The sequence below is a fragment of the Chlamydotis macqueenii genome, chromosome Z (genome assembly GCF_036417535.1).
Source record: "Chlamydotis macqueenii isolate bChlMac1 chromosome Z, bChlMac1.mat, whole genome shotgun sequence".
NCBI classification, from domain to species: Eukaryota; Metazoa; Chordata; class Aves; order Otidiformes; family Otididae; genus Chlamydotis; species Chlamydotis macqueenii.
The window spans coordinates 47,327,203-47,338,523 of record NC_141593.1 but is presented as its reverse complement, the minus strand read 5'-3'; positions in this window follow the sequence as shown (position 1 = coordinate 47,338,523).

Sequence of the window (11,321 nt, the reverse complement as noted above, 5' to 3'; positions counted from 1 at the left end):
TCCCCCACCCTCGAAGAGAATAGGGGGAGAAAATATAAGAAAAACAGCTCGAGGTTTGAGAAAAGGACGGGGAGAAAATCCTTAAAGTTACCGTTACAGGCAAAACAGACTCGACTTGGGGAAAACTATTCATTTATTACTAAAAACAGCAGGATAATGAGACAGAGAACAAGATAACATCCCCCTACCCTTCCCTCTTCCCAAGTTTAACATTATCTCTACTACCTTCCCCCACCCCGAGCAGCAATGGGGGGAAGAGGGAATGGGGGTTGCGGTCAGTCCACCATGTGTTGTTTTATGCCACTGCTTCATAGTGGGGGGAAGAACTCGCATTCCTCCCCTGCTCCATTTTGGGGTCCCACCCATATGCCACAGTCTTTCATGAAACTGCTCCGGCGTCGGTCATCTCTTCCACAGGGTGCAGCCTATCCAGCATGGCTGCCCCAGTGGGCCCTCCACGCGCCACAGCCTCCTTCAGGCATCCACCTGCCCCGGCATGGGGTCCTCCATGGGCTTCAGGTGGATCTCTGCTCCTCCGTGGACCTCCATGGGCTGCAGGGGGACAACCTGCTTCACCATAGTCTTCACCACAGGCTGCAGGGGAATCTTCGCCAGGAGCTGCATTACTCCTCCCCCTCCTTCTTCACTGACCTTAGTGTCTGCAGCTGTTCCTCTCACAAGAAAAGTTCTTCACAACAGGCAGGCAGACACCTCTCAGAATCTCTTCACATCATCCATCTCATCTCCTCTCCACTTCTTGCAGCCAGGCTGGGTCCACGAGGCCTGCGCCTCCCCCTCTGTGCCTCTGCCCCCGCTCAGCTTCTTCACATCTTCTCTTCTCTTTTCTTTCTGTTTTCCCCTTCTTAAATACGTTATCGCAGAGGCGTTATCACGGAACATTCTGCTACCAATTGGCTCGGCACTGGCCAGCAGCAGGTCCGCCCTAGGCCTGGCCGAGTCCACTGAACAAAGGGGAGCGAACTCTAGCAGTTTCCTACAGAAGCTACCACCTTAGGCCCCCCCTCACTAAACAAAACCACAACAATCTCTTAAAAATATTTGGGAATATGAGCAAGCAAAAGATACAGTCATGGAGACAACACTGTCTGCATCCAGCCAAGATGTACTTGACAGATAGTAAGTTAGTCACCAGTGCGGTTTTGCATCTTGGATAATATCAGCCTAAAACAATTTTGAGCAGTTTATCCACGTCAGGTGTAAGGGTTATGGACATATTAATGTCCTTTGCTAGTACTCTAAAAAAGGCCGCTTGCTTATTCTTTGGTGTTAACCCTTCTGTCAGCTATCAGTAGATATCTGTCAGTAGATTTTTCAGAACTTTAATTTAACTGATCTCTTATGCATGTATTGGTGCAGTTAGCCATTCTTCTGACTGAACCTGTTATTGCTGTTACCTCATTTATCACTACCTGGATGTGCTATACTTGTCCTTTCCTAATAGGTTGAAAAGCAAAGGTGCAAGGGAGAGGTGACTGTTGTCTACACTTTCCTTCCAGAGTCTACAAATTCTTCCTTCATGCAAAAATTGTTGGCTTGATCTCACTGCTCTAGCTGTTCAGATCTGCTCCTCCTCCATTATCTGTCATGCTTATAATAATTACCTCCATTGACTGTAACAAAAACTCTCATGGCCTTTAATGATGTCACTTTCATTCCTTTACTGACTCAGTCCACAAGATGCTAGATGTTTTCCACCTGCCAGTACTGAAGCCAATCTGATCTCTGCTAATTGAGAGCTTTGTGCAGTTTTCCAATCAGACTTACTGGTTTGTCTTTGTTAAATATGACAGTATTTCCATCAGATTAATTAAATTTTAACTGCCCTTGACTTAAAACCATCCCTAAAGATTCTAAACAGCTTAGGAGAAGATATTGCTTCCAAAAGCTTAAAAATCTTAGTTGGGAATCCATCTGTGCTTGTGGCTTTTTTTCCTGTTGACAAATACTTAATTACCGGGCTAATTTCCTGATGCAGAATTTCCCTCTCTAGTCTAAGATGCTGCATCTAACTTAGGTTGAATTTTCCCCATCAAGAGTGATGCAGAGATGTATTTCTCTCAATGGAAACAATATAATCTTTATGCAATGTATAAGTTTAGTCTGATGGCCTCGATATGAGCTGACTTGTTTCTTGTGCTGTTTCGTTATTGTTGTTGTTGTATTTTAGAATTCATAGCTAAAATTGAGTTTGCTTTATTATGTTTTCAAAGAAATCTCTCTCTGTGAATTGGATGAGAGACTAGCTTTCAGCTAGACTTTCAGTTTTTTGATGTTGCTGAACAGTTTTGCTCTGCTTTTTTTTTTTTTTTAGATTGATCGGTCATTAATGAAATAGTTGAAGAGCCATTTTTAATAACATCTACGTGGTGATAGAATACTTGAGGCACATTGTTGCTTGGTATCTAAAAATAACAGTATGGACTTTATTATAAAGCAGAGAAGAATCCAGCATGGCTAAACTGAGTTGGAGTCATACCTAGTTCTATAGGTCTGTAGTTTAGAACCTCTGTGGAAGTAGTAATTATCAGGAGTAAGTTAAAATGAATTAATCAACAAACAAGCGTGAGTTATAGTATCCCAAGCATAAGGCTCTATTGCAATTTTAGTCAATTTTTTTTTTCGCAGATAGCATTCCACTGTTCTGGACTGCAAAATTCGAGCAAATTACTTATAACTGTGGTGTCCTCTTAATGAGGAAAGGAAGCATCAGGAAAAGTACGAGTGAATCCTACTGAGCTCAAAGGAGTGTTGTGACTCTTTGTTATTTCTTTAGTACTTTGCAAAATAGTTTGAAATCTTTAATGAGAAGGTGGCACTAGAATGAAAAGTATTCAGGTTGAGTTTTAGTTCTAGTGTTTGCACAGCCCATACTGAGAGAACAGTTGTATTAACTTCTAATGATCCTATTGAAATAAAACCTAAACTGAATGCTTTAATTTTAAAACATATTAGCCAAGAGCAACATCAGAAATTGGCAACATCAAAAATCAGTGGTCCAAATGCAGCCTTCCAGGATTTTTGTAGATTGCACCAAACCTTTGGGGATTTTTATTGCACAAATCATGATATAGGCTGGCACTGATCTGATCGTTACTGCTGTAGCCTCTGCCAAGAGGATGGAAACTAGTGGACAGCTTCAGCAGGGGTTAGATGAAGAGGTAGAAGGCACTGACTCAGAGCTGATGGCAGCCTGCACACTAGGGGATATGGTAGTCTTGCATTTTCATTTTGTGCTCAGAGAAATGATGGATGCAATTAAGATACTAAATTCAAATAAACTGTATACTCTAGCTGGAGGAGTTCTGTAAATACTTCACAGATCCTTCTTTTATTGCTGATTTCAATTAGCTCTTTACATACAGGTACCTTGTGCTTTTTCTTTCAAACAAACACCAATATTTTCTGTAGTGCATTGAAGTAGCTTTGAGCAGTACCTGGCAACAATGCTCTTGCCTTTTCTAACAGTTACAGCATTGCTTTCCAGGCTTGTGGCTCAGCTACAGCATTGAGAAGAGCCCCATGGCGGGAAGGCTACAGAATCCGGTCATGCCAGAAGAACGTCACTGGGCAACCCTCACTCGCTGGGAAAGTGTGCACTCTTTGCAAAACCAAACCTGCCTCTTTACTTCTCTCAACCTACACAGAGAGTAGTTCTTGGGTGCTGTACCCAATGCAGTTGGAGCCACTTGTCTGTAAAACACAATTTATGCATGCATGCATGCAGGTGCACACGTATGGAAATTACATTCTTTCCTCATCCTTATCTTTTACTCAGGTTCCACTTGAGGACAGGCTGCCACTGCTTTCCAAAGAGTTGTAAACCAAACAAAACCAAATTTGGGGTTAGATCTTCCTCTTTCAGTTTGGTTCAAAACTGCTAATTGAAAAAATTTTATACATAGGTGTATGTGAACCTCTGGCTTTTTAAGTTGGTCTGAACATACTGCTGCTGACCTTGCTTACAGAAAACGTCATAAATTGTTTAAAGAAGAAAAAGAAAGACATTTCACAATAAAAGTATAAACATTCAGAGTGCTGCTCAGCAGAACTATGCTGTGGCCTCTTTCCACAGGGAAGGTATATTGGGATTTCACCTCTTTGACCTCTTTAAGGAAAAAAATGTACCCAACCCATATAACTACATTTTGGTGTCAGCCTTCAACAGTATTTAAAAAAAGAGAGAGAGATGAAGGCTCCCTTCCCCTTCCTCCTGAGGACAAGTTTTGATCCATAACAGGAAAGAAACCTGGTATTATCATGTCATCATTGTATGAGAGAGAACTATTTTTAATTTTTTTAACTTCCTTCTTGGAGGGATGTAAATACAGCAGCCTCTTTAAAAAGCCCAACAGAGAATTTTCTGAATCCATGCACCATAGTCAGTTCACAGCAAAATATGCATTTCTGCTAGTTCAGCCATAGCTGTATCTTAAAATCTGGATGCCAAGCAGACACATGTGTTCAACCAGACATCTTGTCCATGCTGGTTGCTCTTAAGGTGCAAACAGTACAAGTCACAACTCAATGAGATTCCAGTCCCAAATGAGCAACTGAGTCCTCTCAAAATGGAAATATACTGTTAATTTTCTTCTGCGACAGCACTGCCACACGGTCATCTCACTTGACATGCAATCATACCTGGGCAGGCTTAATACTTTAAAGTACTAGACGTCAATGAAAACAAAGATGGGGTGGCAGTGGTGGGTATTTGACAGCAAGATAGCAACACTTCAAGCTCTTGGGCCCAGTCCCTGGCAAACAGTGAGCAATTGTGTTATAATAGGAGTGAGCAAAACAGCCCTGAGGCACACATTTGCTCTGAGGAGGAGCATTGCAGCAAGTCCAATGCAGGGCTGTTTGGGTCAGGAGCAGTTGCTACCCTGACATGAAGGGAAGACTCCAAATTCCCTCCATTATCAAGAAGCAGAGCGATGCAGGGGCCAGTGCTGGTGGGGCACAAGGCAGGGTGGAGAAATGAGAAGGGGAGCAGGATGTGTTTAATGTGATAGAGGTGCCGCTGTGACTTGGAGTTGTCCAAAAGGTGGTCAGGGGCAAGAGATGTCCATGCCAGAACTAGAGTGGAATCAAGGTGATTTTGATTTCTGAAAAGTCCAGAGCATTGGGATCTCCTCCAAGGCTTCAGGATGGGGTTGCACTAGTGATGTGTGTCTGCTGGCATACAGCAAGGTGTGTACCCAGCCTTTTCCTGGAGGTGTACTACATGATTTGAGAGCAGAACCCATTTTATACTGGAGTTGCCAGGAAGCATTTACTTGTGTAAATAAGGTCAAATTTTGAAAGATCAAACAGCCTTTTGTGGCTGAATTGTCCTTCCTATATTTAATAATATGCTTTAAAAGTACAATGCTGTTCTTTAAAAGTATATGAGACTTACATGTGTTCTGGTGTCTCCTTTCCATTAGTAAAGATGTCATTTGCTTCCCAACTTGTCCTTAAATTTCAGAATAGCCTATAAAGGTTGTGGAGAAGCCACAAAACTCAGGATTTTTGCTGAAAATAGAATCCTTATGTCTTTTCCCAATAAGGACACCTTAAATAAAGCCAGTGGCAAAGCTTACAACTGAATCTGTGTCACAAGCGCAATGGTACTGCAAACCACAAATGATAATCTGAGGGCATAAAGGAGGATAATGATCCTTTCTATGCATTTCTTTCTGCTTTCCCTTTGTAGGCTGATGCCATCATTACGAATTGTCAGTTCCTGGGATCACAACTAACGCTCTGGTGGTTTTGTTAGAAAGATAATTCATGTAATGGCAGAAAATAATTGTTCTTTGCATTGGTCCTTCATTGTAGAATTTTATGAATAAATTTGTAAGTGAATTTGAACCTTATCTGAGCCATTTGGCTTTGTCCCCTGGTGCCACTAGCTTTATTTCCATGTTAAACCATCTATCTAATAAAAGTCTCTGCTTCCAGAATTAGCTAAAGGGCACTAAGAAAAGTATTTGACACTGTAAAATGGAGAAGTAAAAGTACAGTAATGGCAGCCTTAGGTTTCAAAAATGCTTCCATTGTATTATCATCAGCTTTTCCAAAAGCTGCAGTAGCCTCTGGTGACCTGTCTGCAAACACTTCAATTACAAAGAATAATAGGTGAGGCCATCCTTTGTCAGTTCTCTTTCAACATGAGCTTAGGAAAATAGCAGAATGTCTCATCAGACAAAACAAAAGCAAGGAGAAGTATAAATGAATGCTACCAATAGGCAACAGTGTAATTGTTGGATGGGCATGATACTGCTTATAATTCTGATTTTCCTGCAGTTGTCTTCAATCAGCAGCCTCATTTTCAGCAGGATCCAAACCTAGCACTATTCAACAGTTTTCCCTTTAGTATACGAGGTAATTTACCATTTCAGTTGGCCTTGCAGTGACTGAAATATTTAGAGGATTTGTGTAGTGACAGAAATAGATAAGATGTTTGAGGCAAATGGCTTGGCTCTGTTTAGGAAAATTTCCATGGGATTTAAGAGGATGCACTAATGTAATACAATTGGTTGGTTTATTAAAATTCTTTCTGAATAACATCTATGGTAAAAGTGTAGCCTATTCCCATTACAAAGTCCTCCTCATCTCCTAACCCCTCCCATAATATGCTTCCTGAATGAGTTAGAAACATGTCTAGAGATGTGAATAATACAGCAACAACAATGAATACAGAAGTATTTTGGAAATATCTTTATTGTTTTTATATACTTGCTTATAGCTGTGAAATCACCAACAATCAGATCCCCTAGTGTAAGCTAAAGCTTGAGTTAGATTTATGTCACTGCTTAAAAAAAAAAAAAGTCAGATGTAGCAGATTATCTGCTGGTTTATTTACTATTTCTATCTTGCTTTATCATAGTATATGAATGAAAGTAAGAATACAGATAGTCTGTGTAGTACCATGGCCAAGCACATCTATGTCTATGTGTAAATGTAAATATCAACATGTCCGCATTTGCTGATATGGAACTAGATTGCACACACATACTGGTGAAAGATTATTATTAAGGATGCACTCTAAAGCACTCAAAAAGTTAAGAAATACAAAAAAAAAAAAAAAAGACTGTTGCTAAGGCAACCTTAATTTGGTTTCCTGGTATGTCTTTGCTGCAACTGAAGCTGTTTGAGAATTTTTGGTCACAAAATGCCAGTCTATCAAAATCAAGACACTCATGTACACATTGCAGTGTTGACAAAACTTTTCTCAAGCCCAGACTGGAATCTTTATGATGAGAGATTCAATTTAGGGCTAGTTCAGACCAGTTTTGTAAACCTGGCTTTTACCAGGAGCCCTAACCAGGTGACTTCTAGGTGACTTCCCAGGCCAGCCACTATTTTATTTCTCCATATTTTCTGGTTTTCTGACTTGAGCCTGTAGGACCATGTTGCAGAAATGCTGAGTGCTCACAGCTGCAGCTGTAGTTAGTGAAAGCTGAGCTTTGAAAATACAATGCTAAATAATCGTAAGAAACAGGTTGCAGACATTTGAAATTGCTTACCAGCTTTGAGTACCTCTCTTCTCAATCTGTGAAATGGTTCATTAACATTTGTGTATCATTCCAGCAGTCTATGGTAAGCACCACAGAAAGCCCTTGAGGAAATTTTATATTCTTTTTTTTCAGAGCAGGCTTGAATAGTGTTCGATGAATAACACATTAGGCAATAGTGTATTGAACAGGGAGAGGATAAAATATTAAACACATACAAGGCACTGTCCTTCCCATGTAACCAAATGAGACAGAGGTCTTGTGAGAAGAAACCCCTATTACCCTACATGATGACAATACATATGTACAACAGAGGTTAAATGAAGATTGTGCAGGGAGCCTTAATGCTGGGATTTCCTAAATCCTGAATGCTTGACTTTGTAGTTTTTTAGAAGAACGGTATTAAAGTGGCCTTTCTGTAGGTAATAGAGGTATAATCTACAGAGAAAATATATGCCAAACGTTTGACAGAAAGATTTTATTGGGATAAGTTGTGTTGACCTTGTTATTTCTAAACAGTAAGTAACTGGAAATATATTTAGTTAATGTGTTTATTAAAGTTAAGTACATTGATCTGAGCAGGAGTTGGAGAAGCAATAATTTTACCATTAATATAGTTTCAAGGCCTCCAATCAAAGCTGAGACGGGATCTTTTTTGTACAAATGCATAGCCTATACTTGCCCCAATGCCTCCCTATCACCTGATTGTTGGAAATCTGCACCAGCTGTGGCCTCCTTTGAACCGACAAAACTTCAGCGGGATCCATGGTGGAATTAAGGACAGATGAGAAAGAGGTGAGGGTAGTTCAGGGAGTGAAGGTGCCTCTTAAACTCCTTGACAGCATCTCAGTCTCTAAAATTTGCCACCTGCCTGAGAACACCACATTATTGATGAGTTATAGGCATATGTGTAGCACCACTGGGATATTCTGAATCTGCAACTCTATTTCTTGATGTCTTGTGAAAGTCACCATTCTCTCTTTTTTTTCTGATTAAAAAATAAAAATCCCTCTCCTCATCAGTAACGAGGAACAATATATCAAATTCTAAATGTAACTCTTTAGTGCACTGGTGGGACAGGGGTCAAAAGAAAAAAAACGAGACATAAATTCTCCTATTCTGAATAGTAAGATCCACTTAGCAGTGCAACAAAACTGTTTCTTTTTTCCAGAGCATACAGCCAGAGTTTCCTTTGAACTTCTTGCAAAAGAGCTCCTGGGCAGCCCACACGGCTAATTCTTCTGCAATATGGCCAGGCCTCTTCATCCAGAGGATCAAAAACCTGAACGATAGGGTTTTTTTCAAGCAAAAAACAATGCCAGCCAATCCCAGAGTACTATTCATTCTTATATTTATTTAGAAGAAACACTGGCCAGAAGATGAGGAATCAGTATTTAGACATTTAGGGGGAACGAAAACAGAAGACAGAAAGAAATAGTGTTACAAGCATCATTACCTCCAGTACTGCAGGGAAAGCTCTCCTGAGCAAACGGATATATATATGAAATTGCTATTACAGCCTATCAAATGCCCCTGTCACCTCAAAGTAAATATGTTTAAGAATGAATTGTCTTTATTCAGCAGAGATCCATTACAGGAGGTGAGCTGAGATTTCTTTACTTTCTGTGAAGGCGTAGGTTATACGTTATCCTCTCTGGAATGTCCATGAGAAAGTTACTTAATACTCTGAGCAGTACTTACAAGGAAAGGCAAGGCAACTGTTATCACTTGCGTTCCCCTTGGGGGATGCTATGATGATAACTTTCCTGTTTAAATTTGGGAAATACATAGCACACAAATGAATGAACTTCATTGTCTTTGAAGTTCCCTATGTGAGTCATGGTGAAGATTCTACATAATTACATTAAAATTATGGGGACAGGAATCAGCATGCAAACAGGCCATGGGGAAACATATAGTTATGCGATTCTATCAGCTATACAAATGAAAATTAGATCCCTTTCCATGCTATTTGCCATGCTCTCTGTAGGTGTTACATAAGTTAGTGATAATATCTAAATATGTTTTCAGATCTTAGAAAAATCTTGCCAGGAGAATAAATCAATGTAAAAGTCTTACAGGAAATTTGCTGAAAGCCAGTATTAGTAATTCATTTAACATCAAACCTGTCAAGTTTTGGGGGCCCAAATATAGAAGCTTAAGCCAAGTACTCTAGCAAGAGCACTTTTCCATCACTGTTCAGACAACTTGCATTGGCTCACGACCTCATCTTCACATTTCCAGTGTAGCATGGAGGCACATTAAACAGAGTGGTGAGAGAGCTAGCAGAGTGGCTGAGAAGTCAAGAGATATTTAGAAAAGGTTTCCTAAAGGAAGAAAGTTACAAGTATCTTTAATAAACTTCAGAGGTTGTCTGATACACACCAGTGCTACAAGGAACCTGAGCAAACTCCGGTTGCGCTGCATGCTTTCAATGCTGGCTAGTCTGACTGTTAGACAACTATTAAATGTTATTGATGGCAAACAAGAGCTTCCTTCAGACCAGCTGAAGTTTGAAGGGGAACACAAAAATTTTTGTAACTGTCAGAACGTTTCTGAAGCCTGTTGCTACCTGTCACCCCAAGCATTTTTCCCCATGGAGGGCAAGGAGGAGGGGACAGAGGGAAGGAAGTCTGGCAGAACAACCTGAGAACAAGTTTCAACAATGACCACTGCCTGCTAGTCCTTTTATTTGTCATTGATCTCTTTTCTTTGTTATGAAAGGAAGTCCAACTCTTTACCCATGGTGAAGTACATTGTGTTTTGTGATAGGCAACTGGCATGTATCCTAAATGGACAGTTTGTCAAAATCAGTTTCTGGTGTTCTGCAGATTCTCTCCAAGTACAGCCAGAATGGCAAATACCAAAGGATGAAGTACATATGCACTCTTGTTTCATCTTACAAATGATTATCTGTAAATACTATACAAATGTGTTAACTATATCAGCACACCAGACAGATTTTCAAAAAGCAGTCAAGTTACTTTTCTAAAACGACTCCTAACTCTGCCCACCTTAATTTGGAGCTGTCATTGCTGCAGAAACAGTATGACCAGAATCTGAAAGCTGGAGTGGCTAGAGCCAGCACCCCCAAGCCCATACTCAGGCTTTCAAAGAAATGGTCTGATTTCCGAAACTGCTGAGCAGCCAGCAGCTCTAGTTGGAGTCATTGGAACTGATGGATGTTCAGCACATTTGAAAAATAAGGTCATTTATGTAAGCAACTAATTGTCGCTGTAAGAGCCCAGCTTTGGCACCCAGTTTAACACGGGCTTGACGCCACTTTGCCCAGAAACCCTTCAAAGCCTCGCATTCAGCTTGTGCTCACCTCTGGCCTGAGTGGAGGCCCTGACTGCTGTTTGCAACCTGGGAAACTCCCTCCAGTGGGCTGGGGTTCACCTCCTCTACCTTTTTATGATGCCTTGGCGAGGCGCCTGTTCTGGGGCTGTGGGTGCACAGCTGTTCTTTGTGACTCAGAGGCAGTGGTCCCGCCAGGCTGTGCCGACTGCACTGAGAGACACCTGCTCCCAGACCACCTCCCTGGATCCTCTAACTGTCCTGAGACCAAGAGACGGCACTCCCAGAGCTCCCCTGAGCCTCTGACATGAAAAGGGGGATGCTTCAAAGTGTTTGCCCCATTTAAACAGTATTCCTGGAAACTCTGAGGCTTTTTTGGCTTTATTCTGTTCCCTTTGGAAATGAATTAAAAAAAAAAAAACACCTGTGGAAAAATCCTATGGAAAGAAATCTCACTCTTGGCTTGAAGACTGTCTCCTTTGTGTCAGCAGGGATCAGCCTTCAGCC